This window comes from Cupressus sempervirens, chromosome 2 (assembly GCF_028749045.1).
Source record: "Cupressus sempervirens isolate cs-2001-9-10 chromosome 2, ASM2874904v1, whole genome shotgun sequence".
In the NCBI taxonomy this organism is placed as follows: Eukaryota; Viridiplantae; Streptophyta; class Pinopsida; order Cupressales; family Cupressaceae; genus Cupressus; species Cupressus sempervirens.
This window is the reverse complement of record NC_143119.1, coordinates 557,384,261-557,406,810: the sequence shown is the minus strand read 5'-3', so window position 1 is coordinate 557,406,810 and position 22,550 is coordinate 557,384,261.

Below are 22,550 nucleotides of genomic sequence, written 5' to 3'. Positions count from 1 at the left end.
GTTGATTTCTTTGATGACAATGATTACTATCTTACAATCTTGATAGTTAATGTGAGGAAAAACTTTTTTATTCATGTGTTATTAAATAGTTCATATTATTTTATGTTAACATTTATATTACCATTCTTGCTTAGGTAAAGCTTGTATAAAATCAAAAGAAGGAATATGGAGAATACATTTGGAATTAAAAATCCCTTGTTGAGGTAAGAAGACTATAATGGAAAGAATAATCGATACAGAGGAACTGAGAATCTCATCTATACCATCCCCTCTGGGACTCTTTCTCTAAGGAAGGGTGCATAAGAAATGAGTATATGTCCCATTATATGCAAGAATCGTCCTTCCATATGGCTATCAATCTCAATTTCTGTAACCATACCCATCAAAAAATAGGGATTATACATATCCCTTATATAGATAGGGCTTCAAGGAGCATTTCTCTAGCAGCACCAATGCACTTGTGAGAGTGCTTTCATTCTGCAGAGGCTAGAAATGCACCTGCCAACATGAATAGGTTAAATTTGGTTAGAGGTAGAGAGACTAAGGCCATGAAATGAGATGTTTTCCAGCAACATGAGATGAAATTGGTGGCCCATGGCCTTAGTGAGAAATGCCTACTCGCTAAAGACATTATACATTAAAGTTTACAAATTTTGTTATTTTACCTAGATTTACAATTAAAGTCATGCAATCCCAAATCTTCATCACAAATAATATGCAACAATGTTGATGGGTATTTCACATTCACATTCACATTTTATTGTGCACAAACCATTAACTTTTTTTTATAGTTGATCATGATTTAGGCTCTCCAAATTAAGATTGGAAATAGCTTTGTTTTAAAGTCTACAAACATATTTGTCACTTCTATTTTTATTACTTTAATTTTAATTTCTTTCAAAAGAAAATTATATATTTTTATTTATATAAAATGAGTTAAGTATATGGTGTTGTTTAAATATCAATGACATAAATAATTAAAAAAAATAGAATAAATAAATAAATAAGTAAATAAATAAATAAATAAATAAATAAATAAATAAATAAATAAATAAATAAATAAATAAATAAATAAATAAATAAATAAATAAATAAATAAATATATATATTAGGGAAATGTATATTAAAAATATAAAAATGATAGGTCATTTTATTATATATAAATGAAACTAAAATATTAAAAAAGGTTGAAGAATATAGACTTTTTCATAGGGGCTAATTGAAGCTGAATTATTTCATGGGCACAAAAGTTTTGAGAATCAATTGAGAAAAACCATGCAATAAATTATGCAATACAATATTTGTTAGTTCAACAAGATTATCAATTGAGCTACAACCACACTATGTACAAAGCTTGGAATATAATGGTGAAGTGGACAAGGGTTTTGTGAAATCATTTCCCTCTTCATTAGATCTCAAATTTATTTACAAAAATCTCTTTTCAAGCTTTGAAATTGTCCTCTTACTTTGTCTTCTACTAAGAAGAAAAAAAAATTTAAGAAGGAAAGAAAAATAAAATTCTATATAGAGAAAAACTATAAAGTAACATAGATTAAAGATGCAATGTTTGTGTCGTATCTATAGGGAAAATTTCCAATATGGAGCAATCTATCTTTTTGAAATATTGTTTTTAATTACTAAGTTTAATTATCAAATGTTATAAGCATAAAATAGATGAATATTTTAATTAATTCATGACTTTAGCTATCAAATGTTATAAGAATAAAGGAGTGGCATTGTCTAGTTAGTGCACTTATTTATGGATCTTTGATGTTGGTGTAGAAGTTTCCAAATTGAAAAAATACTTAAAACAAAAGATGTGCAATGAAAATGTGTCAAATAACCTTGTTTCATCTATATAGGGTGTTAGTGGGGCCTTGTATTTACCCCCATGGGGATCTACTAATCCCAAAAGGAAGCAAAAACCTCAAAGTAATTAAATAATTAATTTTTTTTTGGAAACTCTACGTCCCATCTATCATTTAACGCAAATTTCTACAATTGACATGTTTTATTTGATTTTTTTTTTGTGATAGATCCTGTTAGATATTTTTTACTCAATAATTTGAATTGCATTAACAATCCTTCCATTGTGAGAAGCCTAGAAATGAATACAAATATAATATTTAAAAGAGGGGCTAGCAAAGAGTTTTTTCTTAAGATAACAAAAACTTTAATGGAAAAATCTATATGTATGTTTTTCTAGTATCAATCAATTTAACAATAATAGATAGTTTTTTGTCAATGAGTGATTTCAACTATAACTAACTACTTTTAAGGGCCACCTTCATGCATTTTATGTTCCATGATTCATTTATGTTCTCTTAATTGTTCATAAAAGAATACAGACAAAAAAGTCAACCTTTTTCTCATATCCGACACTTTTTTCACATCCAACACTTTTTTGACAATTGTGGTTCCCATAATTAAAAATATATTAGCTTGATTATTAATAATAAATATGATTTATATCATAATTTATTTTAATTAAATCAATTTATTTCAGGGTTTAATATGTATTAAACCATGTTTCTCACTTTTTACTAAGTACTAAAATATTTAAATGTAATAATTTTAAAATAACCTTATATTTTATAAAGATGGTTATTACATGACACTAATGTGATTAATAGAAATTATATCTTGAGATTATAAAATACCTAATTGATAATTAATCTTTTTTTTATGCATAGATAGACTTGAAGTTTTTTTTTGAGTGCATGGAGTGTCTTTATTTTCTTTAGAAGCATATAGATAGATTTTGAAGAGTTAGAGTGCATATTGAGGTGATTTTGAGTATATTTCTAGTTTAATATCAATTGAGATGACATTTGAGGAGTATTGATAGGACAAAAACTTCATTGGTAAGTAATAAAAGTTATAAAAAAGTTAAAGAAATGTATTAATAGGATAAAAAAATTTATTGATCATTCATTTAGTCCTTTGTTTTGGTGACTAAGTATTAATAACCATATACTTGATCATTTATTTAGTCACTTATCTTTGTCTAACCTTTTGATTTTACCCACTAACCAAATTAATCATTTATTTAGTCACTTAAAAATTATAAAAAATTACTAGAATTTTATCACTTTTAGTCATGTGACTAAAATTTTTAGTGTTGTGACTAAAATTTTTAGTCACATAGTCATTTATTTGCCAAAATTCTACTAGTGTTTCCATATAGTTTTGTGGTGGCAACTAGACCCCTAATTTTTAGTAGATAAAAAATTATCTACAAAAATTAGGAAAATATATCAAATCTTATTCCAAATAATTATTAAAACTATAATCCTAAACTTCATCCATTTCTACACATTTCATTAGTTTACTTCATTTTTAAATTCAAAATAATAATACCAATTTTATGTCATTGAAGGTGAAAAATTATACCTTTTAAAGCCTTTTCCTTTATAAAAGGGTGATATATGTTTGTGCTTTTACCCCTTCGATATTAGGAACCGATGCATAATATTACAATTTGAATATTAGTTCCACATGTACCTTTTATTGCCTAGTTGGGGGTGATGTGATCACCTAATCCATTGGATGAAGTGATCTCATCTAAACTTGGAGTGCTACAATATTCTTTCTTTCTCCATGTCTTTTTCATTTTCAACTTCACTTTTTCAACATCAACCTTTTCTTTACCTTTGCTGAATTCATTGCTCAATGCTGGTGACCTAGTTGGATAGTTTTTGCTGACATGACCAGTCTAAAGACAACTAATGCATGTAATCTCACTCAACCATCTATTGTAGTTTCCTCTAAAATGTGTCCTTATTAATTTTTCAATAACATTTCCATATTCTTGATAATAGTGATGACTATACCTTGTATTGTAATCACAATTGTAAGAATTTTCATGATGTAGGACCTTAATTTTCTTGTTTAATTACCATTTGGGCTTGGATATGCATTAATATTCTTTGTGTCCATAATTTTGAAAATTGTAATAGTAACATTAAAATATCTAAGTGTTCATGGTCTTGGCCCTACATTCATTTGCATGATCTCCTTTTTTATTGTAGTTGTGGCAGTATCTTTTGTATTTCTGCTTGGTGTTTTAATCTGTAGTTTTGTCCCTGAAAACATTTTCTATATGACCCAATTTTCCACAATTGTGACAAGTGGGTTTGTTGATCTTACCTTTTTTTATTCTTTTTATCATCACTTCTAGATGATTCTCCTTCCTTGATATTAGTGTATTCTGATCCAACGGTATCATTATTAGGTCTTGGTGATTCCATCAATTTCTCAAAGTATTTTATGGGTTCACTTAGTTTGTTGAATCCTTCGATGAATTCCTTTTTTTCTCTTAATTCATTTTTTTTTACATCATTCTATGACTTTAGGGTTGTGATCTCAATGTCTTTCCCATTTAATTCATGGTTTGTAAGCATCAACTAATTCATTTTATCTAATTACATGTTGGCAAGCATTTACACATCTAATATCTTCCCTTCAAGTCTAATAGTCAGTGTTCTCTTTTCTTATTCGATCATGAATTTCTCCTTCTTAACTTTATTTTTCATTTCAGTTATCTCACATAGCAATATTGATTGCACTTATTGTTCTCTTTTGAGATTCCTAACTTATTTAGTTAGGGCACCATTCTTTTCCATCAAATTTGCAATAGTTAAATCAAATTCATTTGAGTTTCCATCCTCAAATAATCTAGTAGTATCTTCTTCTTGGTATTGAGTGTCATTTTTTTGAATACCCAATTCCTTTCTTCTCTTTAATGAATGTTACAATTCATTTCTTGCCTCCTTGAGCTGATGTAGGGAAAGCTATATTTCAATCTTCTAGTTGTCAATATTCTTTCCCAATTTGTATTATTCCATCTTAAAGATCTTACCTCTAAAGATGTCAAACTTTCCTTCAAGAGAACAAAGATTTGATACTAATTATTGTAAATAATGATGGGAAAGTAAGTTCTGAGAAGGGGGGTGAATCAACACTTAAAACTTTAACCTCAAAAACATATTAGAAACATCCATCTCATAACTTAAGATAAAAGCTAAAATAACTTAACATGTATCAAATCCATAGCATAAAGTAAATAATACATTAAATTTTTTTGATTACCTCGAAACCCTCCAATGAGAAGGTAAAATTGGGGTGGGGTTGACACCCATAAATCTTCACTACTGTAGTTGTAAAGTGTGGCCAATTATGGCTACAATATTTTGATCATAAGTTATGATCTACCCTATGAAATGTCTTCCTTGTTAAAGGCTTACAAAGACTATTAGGTCTCACCTTGTTAGAGGATTTCAACTTACAATAAAGTAAGTACTCAATTAAGAGATTTTCAATAGCTAGTTAGGATTACTCGGTTAAGATATTTACTTTGCATCACCTATTAAAATGATTCAATAGTTGATCTTTACTTATCACCTCTCTTCTTGATATTAGATCTCCTCTTTACTAATTCTATCTTGATCCTTCTGATTAGATCTATCCTTTATAATTTTCTTACTGCTTGTCTCTGATTCTCTAGAATGATTCTGCATTGCATATCTCTATCATAGCCATCATAGCCACCATTAATGCCCTCTAAACCCTTAGCATTCATCTCCTCATGCATCCATAAACATTTTAGGGTTTTCCTTTCTTAAATAAATATTGGTAGTTATGGATTAGGTAAGAATTAATGGTTGTGGTTAATCCTTATTGCTTCCTAATGCTTCCCTTCATATGATTGGTTGCATGTATTGCATAGGGATTTGTAAAATGAATCCATACTTATCTCTTCTAATTTAAATTATGATTATGTTGGCCCAAAAGTGGTTTACATAGAAGTTTATTCCATTACTAACATCTATGACATAAAATGTTCACTCGGTATCCAAAGGGTTTGATACTCGACTCCTAAATAACTTAACACACTCTATTTGCTTAGAACCAAAATGAATTGATATGCACTAACTACTTGAAACCTACTAGTTCTTGGCACACACTTTCATATTACTCAACATGTATTATCTGAACACTTATGCTCAACATGCTTTGACCACTTGACTCATACTGATTGTTCGACTCACTCTGATCACTTGAAATGCACTCTACACTCGAATTGCACTATTATTTTTGGAATAATGACTAAGCATTTTCTCACTAATTTTTTAAAAACAATTTGAGATTAATAAGAACTTGTGCCATCAATCAATAAAAATATGAACAATAGGCAACACTACAACAAATTACTAGTGAAACTTAGTCTTCTTGAATTCAGATTGCAACAACCTCATTCTCTCTCATAAAAATTCCTTTGAAAAGGATTAAATATGCATTTTAGATTATTTGTCACTTAAGGAAGCTCAAAAATAATTCATATTTCAAGCATCCTACCCATTTCCTTAAGTTCCACAAAGTTGCAATGTGGCAGTTTTGTCAATTTCTGAAAACTTGATAATTTCAATACAACTCTTGGCTTCTTTATCAGCAATGAAGGAATAAATGAAGTTGTATGATGTTTCAAGACTCATCACATCTCACTTCACCTTATTGCATTCCTAGTGACCATGTTGTGGCTGTTTGACCACCATTGACTACCCAGGATGCTTAGGAGTGTTTTAACCAAGAAAATGCTTTTAAGAAGTAATAAAAACCAATCACCAATGTAAAACCACACATTTACATTATTAAGAACCTATATTCTATAATTTTTTATTATTTTAAATGAAAACCACCCTCTATGGGCATTTCTATGCCTAATATGTGATGGAATCGACATTTTCTCCATTTACGCTCTTTCTAGATCTAGGTAGATGGTCCATTTTTGTTCTACTACTAAATCCTCTCTAATAATTTTATTTACTAATTCTTGATTTTACCTAAAAAAATTCACTCTTGTTAGGTCCCAAAGGGGAAAATTTGGATGGCCTAGTTGTGGATGACACTTTATGTTGTGTTACTAATTTTTTTGAAGTTGTTGTAGTGTGTATTATAGATAGGTGCATTAGAACCTCTCCACTATCAATTGTTCTCATTTGTCATGATACATTTGGAAAATTTTTTGGTGCTTTGATTTTAATTACCTTTGTTTGTCTTGTATTATCATTAGCAACTCTCTAAACAACCCTTGTTTTCCTTTCATTTCTAATGTCAACATTACCATCTATTGGCGCTAAAATTTGCATGGTCAATTTTGAACCCTGTTGAGAAAAATTAGCCCTATAAATGCTTTTAAATGAGATTGTACCCGGTTGTTAGTCTGAGGCCTAAGAGGTGTTTAATGTTTCTAACACCTTTCATTTAGTGCATCTATGTGTTCTATGAAGTTAAACTGACATTTCGAACCATTCTGTGAAGTCCCATTTTGAGCTAGTGTCAAAATTTGCAATTCTGCCCAAGTGTCAAATAGCGATCAGAGGCCCAGTTTGCATCTGAATATCTTTTACCCAGGACTGTGTCATGACTAGTCACTTTGGGGATGTTTAGTGTCCATAATAGAGAACCTATGTTTCAATTTTCAAGTCATTTCGAATCCGTTTGACTAGGTTTTGCACCCCACAAAGTTGGTCATTCATTGCTTTGTGCATTTAACTAGTTGTTCACAATTCTGGGAAGCCCTGTTCGACCAATCATATCTTTGACCCAGTTGACCCAAATGAAAAAATTCTTTTTGCATTGTGTTCTAGGGGTAAGAAACTTCATACATTCCAATTTTGAGATCATGTCAAATCCATTTGATCAGTTTGCTAACATGATCAAAAACCCAGTTTGCATTGTTTTGTTACGGCTAAGGTATCCAGATTGATCCGTACCCCTGTTCGGCATGTTATAACTTTGATCCTGTGATTGGCTAGCCTAAATGGATTGTACCATTGTGTTGTGTCCTAGAAATCCTTGAATTATGCCAATTCTTAAGTCATGATGAATCCATTTGCATACTTTCTTATGTTCGTACATTTGCCAAAAATCACTTTTTGACACATTTGCCAGTTAAAATTTCCAAGTGCCTATTTTCGGAAATTCGCCAAATGTGCCCGGTGATTCGTCAAGAGCCCAAACTATAGAATTCCATTCTCCTCATGGCAAAGAACCTATATCCCAATTTTCAGAAGCCCAAGTGATCAATAACCTAGTTTATGATGCCGAATCCGAGCCCAGTTTATGTTTTTTAACATTGTCTGCCTGCAGGATATTTGAAGTATGGATGTTCGGCAATTAAAATCTTTTGACTGGAAATTCTTCATGGGCTAAAAATTTGCAGTGTGGTAAAGTATACAGGATTGAACACTCATGCCAATTTTTACAACCTGGTTACTTGATTAAGTTAGCTTTTACAGCCACCTGGCAGGCCTCCTGACACAATTTCCACAATGGTGCGGAAATGATTTAAGAAGGAGTTTTAAAGTAATGTTCTTGTGATTTTTTAATTCCAGTCATTGCAATGGAGTCATGGGATCAATTGGCCGAATCAATTGTTTGGAAACGAAATTTTTTAGCCAGACCCACTTGAGGCCCGACTCAATCTACTAGGATTGATAAAGCTCAAGGGAACTTAAAGATATCTCAGAGGAGAGATTGTAATAATGTTAATCACTGAAATGCATTTCATATGTTTATCATATTGTCTAAAAGGAATAAGGAGAAAGCTCACATTGCAAAGGGATCCTACGCATAATGGAGAGGTAAAGAAATAAGAAAAAACAATTATGTTATTGCCCACAATGACCGGACAAAAGAGAAAACAATTTTATACTTCTGTTGAAGACAATAAAATAAATATCCGGGTCATATGGAGGTGAGGTAAAGGGGATCTCAGATTGAAGGATCTCCCAGTTCAACATTCAAGAATAGAACTCAAACAGCAAAATCATACTAAGATGCCAATATTTTTTTGATGGAGCCAAGAGAAACCAAGCAGATAATATGCAACATAGAGCATGTCTAATGACAAGGAACAGCTGAAATAATGAAATGGCAACACTTCCACATCTACACTCCTACAGAACAAAGTTGCTCATGAAAAGGAGACATCCATAAATAAACAAAATGCAGCCAGAGGAAGGAGCAGTCCACGTTTTTAATAAAATGTACAGATTTGCTAGTGAAACAAAGCTCAAGGAAGCATGTATCCACGTTTTTGAAGCCCATGGCTTCCTCCAGCAACAGTATCACGTTTTTTAGAAGGGGGGAGCTTCATTTTAAGTGCCCATGAGCTTAAAAACGACCAGCACTATGGGGAGTCTGCAGATTCATGGCAAAAATGACCAAAGAAGGGAGATCCATGTTTTGCAGGTGAAGAACTTCATATGGGACAGCAAGTTAACACCCAGGTTTTGAAATAAACATTCACAATGGGCAATGAAATGCTCTACACAGCAGATATGCAAAGCCATAGCACAAGAAGAGCATCTACAGGTGTGTTGATCTAATATTCATTAAGTTTCATTTGTCCCACATTGGAGCTGTGGGGAGTTAAAATAATGTTTAAATACATTTGCAGTCCAATGCTTAGTGTCAATAAGACAATGGCTTTTGAAGCCAAGTGCATGTGTAGGTGGGTCCAGTTGGCCAGTTAGGCAATGACATAATAAATTTTAAATAAAAATGCATGCCCAAATGATGACGTCAGCAGTTTAATCCGGCCGGAAAAGTCAAAAATCCGGCAGGTCGCTATGTCGCTTGCCGAAAAATCTCAAAAATCCGGCTAGCGATATAGCGAGGTTGCCGGAAAACTCAAGAATCCGGCAAGAGTCAAATCAGCGAATCAGCACGTGACACATGGCGATATGGTCAAACCAAGTTTGACCCGAGTGAAACATATGGTGGAATTTTCAAAGGTTTAAAAAAAAAAAATTTTAATTTTTTTTTCTAAAAGATCATGTGGGGTAGATTTTTTTAAATAAATTTTCACTTATCATATAGTTTGAAACTATATAAAAGTTGAAATTTTTGCAAAACTACATGGAAGTCATGAACAAGACTGAGATTTTCAAAAGGCAATATCTGGGGCAATTTTTAACCAAATTGGGCACTCCAATATACCATCGGAACCGGGAAGATCTGAATTTTCCAAATTTGAGGTTGGTTCTTGTACAGGTGCTCACCAGTTCGAGTTATAGGTCAATTTGTGTTTCTTGGGCCATTAGCGACAGAATGAGCAAACTTGATTCTAGAGCATCAAAATTGGTTAGAGGGCAATTTTTAAAAGCTTGTCGGGATCTGAATATGGAGAAAAATCAACTCTCAACAATTTTCTTGCATTTTGGAGGTCACTGTGAACTGATTTTCACTTTTTACATTGAGTTCTTTTTTTTATCAAAATCAGTTACATTATTTCATCATTAGGTTGCTGAGATATTTGATGCTCTTGAGAGGTAAAATGAAAAGATTTGATTCACCAGTTGAGGGGAAAGATTAAAGAGTTGTTTTAACCTGTTAAGAAGGTTTTTCAGATAGACAAGTGTCAATTGCAAATCAAATCCGGGAATTGCCTTCTCCATACATATTCTGTCTTCTTCCCTGAAAAAAGGTTGTTGGTTGGTTTTCTATTTCCAGTTCTTGGAGCTCTGCTCAGGCTGTGAAAGCCACACACCCAGCATTTCTCTTTTGTATTGAGAAGCATTCATGTTTTATGCAGATAGTTCTAGTCTGTTAGGTGATTTATGAGTTGTTTCCTGTACATTTCATGTATTTGGTTTCAAGGAAAGCAAATAAAGAGCAGCAAAGGTTTGAAGTTTAGTCTGAATATTGTCTCCTGATTATGGCTTTGTTAATTCTTCTAATTTGTGATCAAAGAGCATGAATTAGGTTGCATTTCGTTTTGAAATGTATGGGGTTAAAATGTCTTGCTTATGGAACAAAGAACCATGTAATTGCTTGATATTTGTCACAGGGTTTGCAGATTTCATGATAGGATGTTCTGAGTATGAGATTCATTCTGTAGCAGATGTCTATTCACAAGGTGAAAGATAGATCAAGGATCTTGATGTAGAGATACATCTGAGGTTTCCAGGAGATGTATGGTTATGATTCATTTAATTGCCCAATAAATAAGGCACTGGTCAGAGATAGGATCATTAAGTTCTGTTGTTCATACTTGGGTCTTGCTGTTATCAACATATTAAATCAATTTTTCCTTTTATGTTGAAAGATATTCAATGTTAACCCGCACTTAGCTTGCCAGTTTCATGAGTTATGTTCTTAGCTTTTTCATGCTTATGATTCCTGGTTGAGTATAGAAGATTTAGGGGTTTTTATCTGCTTCATATTAGATTCAGTGTATGCTTTGACAACTGGTACCATATAAAGAATCTATAGGTCCACCCGCCTAGGTTTTGCAGAGCCTGAAGTGCAGAAGGAGTATAGCCTTATAGTTGGCCTGGTGTCTGAATGGATGTGTTGATAATGGGAGTTAGCTGCCCCTAGATGCATCTTGTTCTCATCAGGGTAATTGGAAATAGGTAACATTTTCAAACACCAACAAAATGGCGACTCTGCTGGGGAAATAAGATGGCAATCCATTTTGTTGAAAGAACAGGAGCCTTTGATGTGAAACAGATTGGATATATCATATCAATAGCAAGATGTGTTCCTTTTCCTTGCTGAAGTTTCATGTTCCTCAGTTAAGCTTTATTCATTATCAGCAGTATGTTGAAACTGGATGAAAATTGTGTTCTATGACTGTCATAGGTCTATCTTCAATCAGTTCAGTTTTTGCAAATACTGTAGAAAAAGTTTCAGAGTCAAGAATTCATTTATAAAGTATATTTTCTTTTCAAGATGTCAGTGATCTGCAAGTTTCTCCTACATTGAAGGTCTGGTTCAGATTTGTCAAGTGACAAATTATGTTTTATTTCTCACCAAGTGTGAGTGGCGACTCTCAAATCTCTGTACCAGTTTGTTCCTAGTTGATTTCATTGCAAAATTTGGAAGGACTTTCAGTTGTATGGGCAGATCTGAAGCTTTTGGTAGTTTCTTGAAAAGGAGTTTCAAATTCTTGATAAGTTTTTAAGTGCTGGTTGCAATCTACTGTTATAAATAATTGAAATATAAAAATAGATCACAGCAGTGGTTATTTCATTCCTCTTGCAAAGAGGTGGCGACTCTACAAAGTTTGATCAGTGGTGTAAAGGATTTTCAGTTTTGCACCTGTGCCAAATCAGCAGATCCAAGTTCAGTATCAGCACTGGAGGTATTTTGGTTTTCATGTTTTCTTTTCATGGAAGTCAAGTGTTTAAAGAAGTTGCCTCTATTTAGTGATTTTCAGCACTAGAAAGAAGAGGTAGAAAGTTTATTTTATGATGGAGTCAGATCTTAGATCTGAGATTAGCTCCCCGAATTCTGAGAGTTTGAAAATCGTGAATAATAACATTACTATGTTGAATACAATGGTTTACAAAAGGATTGTAAATCTTATAAGAAATGAGGTAGGCATTACTCAAGGTCTAAGTGTCGAACAATGTTATTTAAGGCTTAAGTCAGTAATCAGTAAGATGCCTTTTCATTGTAGACCTGAGGAATCTTCACTACCTAATATTTTCCTTGATGTTCTAGTACCCGATTCAGTCAATTGGCCAGCACCTATAAGATTACAAAAGTTTTTACAAATTGAAAGATTCATTCAGGAGATGGAAGATGATGATTACAGATTTCATATTATGTCTCTTGATGATAATGAGTGTGCTGAAGGCCAAGGTAGTAATGAATACAATGAGTCCGTAGAGCAAGATAATCTATCTTCTGATTGTGAAGAGGCGGATTCAAATGTTAATGAATCAGGTAATAGCAATCAGCATGAAAAAGATGGATATAAAAGAGAAGATAAATTTTGTTACAGTACATATGAAGTTGAAGAAAGTTGTAACAACAGTAGATCTAGTGATTGCCACGATAAGAAAGAATATTGTAATAATGTTGATTTTCCATATTGTTACACTAAGGATCATGTTGTTGTAAGTTCTTCATGTTATCCAGATGAATATAATCACAGCCAGGAGAAGATTTGTGAGGCAATCTTCTTGAGTTCTAATGAAATCTCTATTTTGTTGGCTCGTGAGTTTGAAAAACACGTAAGTATCTCTAAGGATCTTCATATTTTCTCTCATAATACTTTTTCATTCAGTCAAATCAATTCCCCAAAGTTTGATGTGGAAAAAGAGGTAGAATCCGAACAATCTTTGTTAGACTTTGGAGGTGTAGGTGACAGTTCCTCAAATGTCTTTGCACATGATGATTTGTTGAATGCTGATTATGTTAATGAAGGGAAGTTTAATCTATTTCAGATTCTTTCCATGCTGGTTATGCTACAATAAGTTTTGAGTTTTCATATGATGAGGAGGAAAATAGTGAAGGTTGTCAATCAGATTATAGATTTTCTTCATGTGCTGATAAGTCTTGTAAAGATGAGTTCAAGGTGTATTCTGACATTCAGTTTGATGAAGAAAATGATAGTGATCAGCATAGTCTAGATCAACACTTTCAGAATGAATTTTCATATATGGTGACTAATCAATGTTTTGAGTGTGAAGAGGTTTCAACAAAGAATAAATCTGATTCAAAGTGTAACATGGTTGCAAGTAGGCAACGCTTAGATTTCACATACTCTTCATTTATGGAAGCACAAGGTGAGTTACCATCTGATTCATGTAACTCGTTCAATGAAGTAGAATATCAAGCTTTTGTGTTTTCGATTGAAGGAATCCATGACTCAATCAGTAGTGATCAGTTTCACTTTCAGTCTGATGTCAGTTATTATGATCACGATGATTCATATTTTCATAGTGGGCAAGATGAAGAAAGTACATCTGATTTTTATTCGCACTATGAAGATGATGATAGTTTTGTTTTGCCTATTGAGCTGATTGTGAATAATGATGTGTTGGGTAAGACAAGGAAGAATGAGAGTTTCAGTTTTCCTCAGGAGAATGTCAATGAAAATAAGGTGTATGACAGAGGTAAAGAGTTCTGAAACTTTTTGGTGGCTTGGGGCCATCTCTTGTACATAGTTAAGAGTAGTTTTCCTGTTTTCAGTAAGCTGTTCGAGAGAGTTTTGCTGTTCAGTTGTGTGGTCTGCTTCCTCCAGAGATCTGAATCATTGCCATGCCCGCAAGGGACATGCATCCCCAGACAGAGCCACTGTTGGCGCTAAAATTTGCATGGTCAATTTTGAACCCTGTTGAGAAAAATTAGCCCTATAAATGCTTTTAAATGAGATTGTACCCGGTTGTTAGTCTGAGGCCTAAGAGGTGTTTAATGTTTCTAACACCTTTCATTTAGTGCATCTATGTGTTCTATGAAGTTAAACTGACATTTCGAACCATTCTGTGAAGTCCCATTTTGAGCTAGTGTCAAAATTTGCAATTCTGCCCAAGTGTCAAATAGCGATCAGAGGCCCAGTTTGCATCTGAATATCTTTTACCCAGGACTGTGTCATGACTAGTCACTTTGGGGATGTTTAGTTTCCATAATAGAGAACCTATGTTTCAATTTTCAAGTCATTTCGAATCCGTTTGACTAGGTTTTGCACCCCACAAAGTTGGTCATTCATTGCTTTGTGCATTTAACTAGTTGTTCACAATTCTGGGAAGCCCTGTTCGACCAATCATATCTTTGACCCAGTTGACCCAAATGAAAAAATTCTTTTTGCATTGTGTTCTAGGGGTAAGAAACTTCATACATTCCAATTTTGAGATCATGTCAAATCCATTTGATCAGTTTGCTAACATGATCAAAAACCCAGTTTGCATTGTTTTGTTACGGCTAAGGTATCCAGATTGATCCGTACCCCTGTTCGGCATGTTATAACTTTGATCCTATGATTGGCTAGCCTAAATGGATTGTACCATTGTGTTGTGTCCTAGAAATCCTTGAAGTATGCCAATTCTTAAGTCATGATGAATCCATTTGCATACTTTCTTATGTTCGTACATTTGCCAAAAATCACTTTTTGACACATTTGCCAGTTAAAATTTCCAAGTGCCTATTTTCGGAAATTCGCCAAATGTGCCCGGTGATTCGTCAAGAGCCCAAACTATAGAATTCCATTCTCCTCATGGCAAAGAACCTATATCCCAATTTTCAGAAGCCCAAGTGATCAATAACCTAGTTTATGATGCCGAATCCGAGCCCAGTTTATGTTTTTTAACATTGTCTGCCTGCAGGATATTTGAAGTATGGATGTTCGGCAATTAAAATCTTTTGACTGGAAATTCTTCATGGGCTAAAAATTTGCAGTGTGGTAAAGTATACAGGATTGAACACTCATGCCAATTTTTACAACCTGGTTACTTGATTAAGTTAGCTTTTACAGCCACCTGGCAGGCCTCCTGACACAATTTCCACAATGGTGCGGAAATGATTTAAGAAGGAGTTTTAAAGTAATGTTCTTGTGATTTTTTAATTCCAGTCATTGCAATGGAGTCATGGGATCAATTGGCCGAATCAATTGTTTGGAAACGAAATTTTTTAGCCGGACCCACTTGAGGCCCGACTCAATCTACTAGGATTGATAAAGCTCAAGGGAACTTAAAGATATCTCAGAGGAGAGATTGTAATAATGTTAATCACTGAAATGCATTTCATATGTTTATCATATTGTCTAAAAGGAATAAGGAGAAAGCTCACATTGCAAAGGGATCCTACGCATAATGGAGAGGTAAAGAAATAAGAAAAAACAATTATGTTATTGCCCACAATGACCGGACAAAAGAGAAAACAATTTTATACTTCTGTTGAAGACAATAAAATAAATATCCGGGTCATATGGAGGTGAGGTAAAGGGGATCTCAGATTGAAGGATCTCCCAGTTCAACATTCAAGAATAGAACTCAAACAGCAAAATCATACTAAGATGCCAATATTTTTTTGATGGAGCCAAGAGAAACCAAGCAGATAATATGCAACATAGAGCATGTCTAATGACAAGGAACAGCTGAAATAATGAAATGGCAACACTTCCACATCTACACTCCTACAAAACAAAGTTGCTCATGAAAAGGAGACATCCATAAATAAACAAAATGCAGCCAGAGGAAGGAGCAGTCCACGTTTTTAATAAAATGTACAGATTTGCTAGTGAAACAAAGCTCAAGGAAGCATGTATCCACGTTTTTGAAGCCCATGGCTTCCTCCAGCAACAGTATCACGTTTTTTAGAAGGGGGGAGCTTCATTTTAAGTGCCCATGAGCTTAAAAACGACCAGCACTATGGGGAGTCTGCAGATTCATGGCAAAAATGACCAAAGAAGGGAGATCCATGTTTTGCAGGTGAAGAACTTCATATGGGACAGCAAGTTAACACCCAGGTTTTGAAATAAACATTCACAATGGGCAATGAAATGCTCTACACAGCAGATATGCAAAGCCATAGCACAAGAAGAGCATCTACAGGTGTGTTGATCTAATATTCATTAAGTTTCATTTGTCCCACATTGGAGCTGTGGGGAGTTAAAATAATGTTTAAATACATTTGCAGTCCAATGCTTAGTGTCAATAAGACAGTGGCTTTTGAAGCCAAGTGCATGTGTAGGTGGGTCCAGTTGGCCAGTTAGGCAATGACATAATAAATTTTAAATAAAAATGCATGCCCAAATGATGACGTCAGCAGTTTAATCCGGCCGGAAAAGTCAAAAATCCGGCAGGTCGCTATGTCGCTTGCCGGAAAATCTCAAAAATCCGGCTAGCGATATAGCGAGGTTGCCGGAAAACTCAAGAATCCGGCAAGAGTCAAATCAGCGAATCAGCACGTGACACATGGCGATATGGTCAAACCAAGTTTGACCCGAGTGAAACATATGGTGGAATTTTCAAAGGTTAAAAAAAAAAAAATTTTAATTTTTTTTTCTAAAAGATCATGTGGGGTAGATTTTTTTAAATAAATTTTCACTTATCATATAGTTTGAAACTATATAAAAGTTGAAATTTTTGCAAAACTACATGGAAGTCATGAACAAGACTGAGATTTTCAAAAGGCAATATCTGGGGCAATTTTTAACCAAATTGGGCACTCCAATATACCATCGGAACCGGGAAGATCTGAATTTTCCAAATTTGAGGTTGGTTCTTGTACAGGTGCTCACCAGTTCGAGTTATAGGTCAATTTGTGTTTCTTGGGCCATTAGCGACAGAATGAGCAAACTTGATTCTAGAGCATCAAAATTGGTTAGAGGGCAATTTTAAAAGCTTGTCGGGATCTGAATATGGAGAAAAATCAACTCTCAGCAATTTTCTTGCATTTTGGAGGTCACTGTGAACTGATTTTCACTTTTTACATTGAGTTCTTTTTTTTATCAAAATCAGTTACATTATTTCATCATTAGGTTGCTGAGATATTTGATGCTCTTGAGAGGTAAAATGAAAAGATTTGATTCACCAGTTGAGGGGAAAGATTAAAGAGTTGTTTTAACCTGTTAAGAAGGTTTTTCAGATAGACAAGTGTCAATTGCAAATCAAATCCGGGAATTGCCTTCTCCATACATATTCTGTCTTCTTCCCTGAAAAAAGGTTGTTGGTTGGTTTTCTATTTCCAGTTCTTGGAGCTCTGCTCAGGCTGTGAAAGCCACACACCCAGCATTTCTCTTTTGTATTGAGCAGCATTCATGTTTTATGCAGATAGTTCTAGTCTGTTAGGTGATTTATGAGTTGTTTCCTGTACATTTCATGTATTTGGTTTCAAGGAAAGCAAATAAAGAGCAGCAAAGGTTTGAAGTTTAGTCTGAATCTTGTCTCCTGATTATGGCTTTGTTAATTCTTCTAATTTGTGATCAAAGAGCATGAATTAGGTTGCATTTCGTTTTGAAATGTATGGGGTTAAAATGTCTTGCTTATGGAACAAAGAACCATGTAATTGCTTGATATTTGTCACAGGGTTTGCAGATTTCATGATAGGATGTTCTGAGTATGAGATTCATTCTGTAGCAGATGTCTATTCACAAGGTGAAAGATAGATCAAGGATCTTGATGTAGAGATACATCTGAGGTTTCCAGGAGATGTATGGTTATGATTCATTTAATTGCCCAATAAATAAGGCACTGGTCAGAGATAGGATCATTAAGTTCTGTTGTTCATACTTGGGTCTTGCTGTTATCAACATATTAAATCAATTTTTCCTTTTATGTTGAAAGATATTCAATGTTAACCCGCACTTAGCTTGCCAGTTTCATGAGTTATGTTCTTAGCTTTTTCATGCTTATGATTCCTGGTTGAGTATAGAAGATTTAGGGGTTTTTATCTGCTTCATATTAGATTCAGTGTATGCTTTGACAACTGGTATCATATAAAGAATCTATAGGTCCACCCGCCTAGGTTTTGCAGAGCCTGAAGTGTAGAAGGAGTATAGCCTTATAGTTGGCCTGGTGTCTGAATGGATGTGTTGATAATGGGAGTTAGCTACCCCTAGATGCATCTTGTTCTCATCAGGGTAATTGGAAATAGGTAACATTTTCAAACACCAACACCATCCACTATATTTGAGCTTTTGGGAATGCCAGACCCTCTATCAAAATGAGATTGAGCATGTCCATTTCCATCGACTTCCCATTTTATCTTACTAGCTCTTGCAATGTCAAAGTATTTAGTGATAACTTCATTATTGTTTGTAAAATCCCAATTGCCAAATCTTGGAACATGGGTTTTATGCATCTACAATTAGAAAGCTCAATAATCATCAATTAAATCAAAATTTGGAGTTTTTTAAGCTAATAAACCAATAAATAAATTTGTGATTTTAAAGAGGATGAGGGAAAAATTCAAATATATTATGCACTCTCCCAATTGTTCCATCCATTCTTTTGGTGAAAATGTTTACACAAATCAGAACAAAAGTGAGTTTTGTGAAACATATAGAGACTTTTTGAATCATCAATTCCATTAAGATTCTAAAAATTCTACTTCAAAAGAAATTATGATCATTAATAACTTTTTAAAAATTGCAACCAATGAATTTTTAGGTGCAAACTCAAATAAGGACTACTTTGGTTGAACCATTCACAACCCTATTCACTCCATCCATGATTGTTATATTAAAAAACACAATTTATGGTATGTGTGATTTCAATAAAAGATACAAAATTTGTGTTTTAACTTTTAAGTTCCATCATGGGAACATTTCAAATTGTCTTATATATTAAGGTTCTAAATTTCCATAAATCCATCAAATTAATATGATTTTAGGAGTTTTATGTTAAGAAAAGATTGATACAAGTATGAGACTGTGTTTCAATCATTACTTTGTCACTAATGTCAAACCTACTACTTGTTGGTAAGACAATTACTTAGTTGATTTGAATACTAGAATTTTTTTGATTGATTAGGAGGTTTTGATTAAATGAGATAACAAGAGCACCTAGAGGAAAGGTTGAGTTATAGTATGAAAAAGGAGTAAAAAAATTAGTTAGGAAAATAATGACATAGTATATTGATTGTCTACTTAAGGCTATAAGAGTTATATACACTACTTAAGTCTAGAAGAACAAGTAAGAAGAATTGAGTCTTCCAAGCTTGACCATGTGCATAATAGGTTTTGAACAAAGTTAGTGTAAGATGAGTAGAAAATAAGTTGGAGCCAAGCAAAGTGAAGATTTTGTATATGCCAAGTGAACTTACTGTAAGCCAAGTAAAGTTTAGTTGATGTTAAGCACTAGTAAACTTGAGTATTTGCTGAGTTAACTAGTAGAAGACAAGTGGAAGAAAAATATGGAAGCTAATTGACAACATATTGATATAGAGTACCAATATTCATGTTAAATAATAAATTTGATGAATTTGAGATGACTATTTTGTTTTCTTGAATTATGTGAAGTGTGTGGAAGATAACTCTGATGAGTTAGTAGCATAGGTCCAAGGTAAATCATTTAGAGGAAAATTCAAGGATTGAAGAAGTTTCTAGAGGAACCAAATAGAAAAGTGGGTAAATTCATTGTATCCTACCTAATCCTACTAAACTGTAAAATGGACAATTGAGGTGAAATGACAAAAGATCTTAAATATTTATTAATAGAGAGAGCTATTCAAAAGAAAAGCTTTTCATGTGCAAGAACCTAAGGAAGACAAGGAGTTTAGGGTATTGCTTCATTCAGTGGCCAAATAGAAGAGACTACTATTAGTAAGCAAAGAAAAAAGGCCTAAGAGTATGAATGCTTATAGGGTGAATAGACTATTAGAGTTAAAGTGTGTGAAAGCCAAACATAATGGAGGAAAAAGAAAAGATCAATAATTTGCAAGTGAGTTGAAATTTGTAATCAAATCAAGCCTTATTATTACTCTCTAATCATTGTATTAGTCTAGGGTAAATACTTTAGAATAAGGTTGACCTAACAGTAAGTTGTAAATCCTTTAACCTGGTGACATTCCAAGTGAATGATCAAAAGTCCTCTAACAAGGTTCACTCCTAATAGGGTGATTAAAATCCTCTAACCAAGTCGCATTTAACACTGTGTATTGTAACCTTTAACTAGGGTTGGCCTTTCACAGGGCATCACTTCAAAAGAGTGAGAATCAATAGCATGTTGCTAGTGGTTTTTCCCAAATTGGGTTTACATGTAAAATCCATGTGTCAAATGTGTTATTGAATCTATTATGTTTCATGTTTACATTCATACAAATTTGTTTTCACCTAGGAAAATATCCTACAAAGTTTAAGCATTGCATGATCTAATGGATTCATGTATAATAATATTTTATGGAGACAAGTTCACTAAACTTTGAAAAGTTATTTATATATCTAGTTTCAACCCCCCTAAGTTATTCTAAAGAATTCCAATAATTGGAATCAGAGTGCTCCACTTAAGAGGACTAATTTGAAGGTACTAGAAGCAAAGATCAAGATGTCAAAAAGAGAGGTACCCAAGCTTAACAAGGAGAACTTCCCTACATGGAAAATTTTGATGAAGCTACACCTAGGAGGTCTTGGAGACCATGCATAATCTACCATCATCACTAAGCATGTTGATCCTTTTGGATCCCCAACTACTAATGATCTAAAAAAGAAGAAAGAACACAATTAGGCAATGTTGGAGATTTCCTTTGCCCTAAGTTATGTCAAGTTCTAGGATATCAAGGGTTGCGATTCTACTAAGATGTGGAATAATTTGCACACTATTTATGGAGGAGACACAAATGTTTTAATAGCTAAATTTTAAAGTCTTAGAGGTAAGTTAGATGGCATGAGGATGCAAGAAGGTAAGAATTTTGTTCAATATTGCTCTAGAATAAAAGATTTTGTTGATGCTATAAGGGGAGCTAATGGTATTATTGATGATGATACTATATTGCATAAAGTACTAAGAATATTTTTGTCCATCTATGCTATTAGAGTTTTTTCCATACAATAATTGAGATGTATACTTGATTCTAATCTAACTTTGGAAGGTTTGGTAGATAGGCTTACTTCTTTTGAGCTCTCTAATTTTGATAATTTCAAACTTAAAAATGTTGAATCTACTTTCAAAGCTAAGCTATCCTTAAAGGAACCTAAGCAGAAGAAGAAAAAGGTCAAATATTTTTCTAGTGATAGTGACATAGATAAGGAAGATGTAGAAGAACTTAAAGCACTACTAGCAAGGAGATTAGATAAAGGTAAAGGAAAATTAAAAGGTAAGTTACCTATAATGTATTTTAATTGCAATGAGATTGGTTGTATTTTTGCTAGATGTTATAAAAGAAGAACAAGAGAAGTAGACACAAATATATAAGTAAAAGAGATGAGGATAATAAAGATTACAAAGAAAAAGGAAAGAAGTCTTGCTACATTGTAGAAGAGGAAGCCAAAGATAGATCTAATGATCATTACGAAAAAGTGTTGTATATTGTAAAGAAGAATGAATCTGATGAGGATGAGGCAACTTTATTAGTATCATATGTATAAAAGAGTGACATATGGATCACTTATAGTGGATGTTCACATCACATGATTGGATATAAAAGTAAGTTCATTACCCTGAATTATTATGATGGAAATAGTGTAAGGGTTTGTAATGGTTCACCCTATCTGATAAAAGGAAAAGGGTGTATCAAACTAACATAAATAATTTTGTGTGACAATGATTATAATAGTGAAGGAATTACTATAATTTTTTGAGTGTGTTAGAACTACATAGTTCAGGTTGCAAGGTTGAGTTTAAGAACAAGATAGCTAAGATATATGACATTGATGGAAAACTAATTGGAAAAGGTGATTAAACTAGAGGTTATCTATTTTATCTTGATATGAATGATGATACTTGTCTTGTTGTAGATTTTTATGATGTGTGGTGATGGAACAAGAGGTTATGTGATGTTAAATTTGATAACTTGGTTAGTATCAATAACATGCGAAGAGTCAGAGATTTTCGTAAATTGAAGAAACTTGATAATTATGCAAGATGAAAAAAATATAGTTTTAAAAGTAAGATTCATACCTCTAAAGGAATTTTGGAGATTATTCATACTGATTTGTGTGGGCCAATTGAAGTGCAAAGCTACAAGGGTGACAAGTACTTTATGCTATTTGTTGATGATTATTCTAGGATAATGACAATTATGTTTGTAAAATAGAAATATAACGATTTTCAAATATTTAAGTGGTACTTAGCAAGAGTTGAGAAGGAGATATG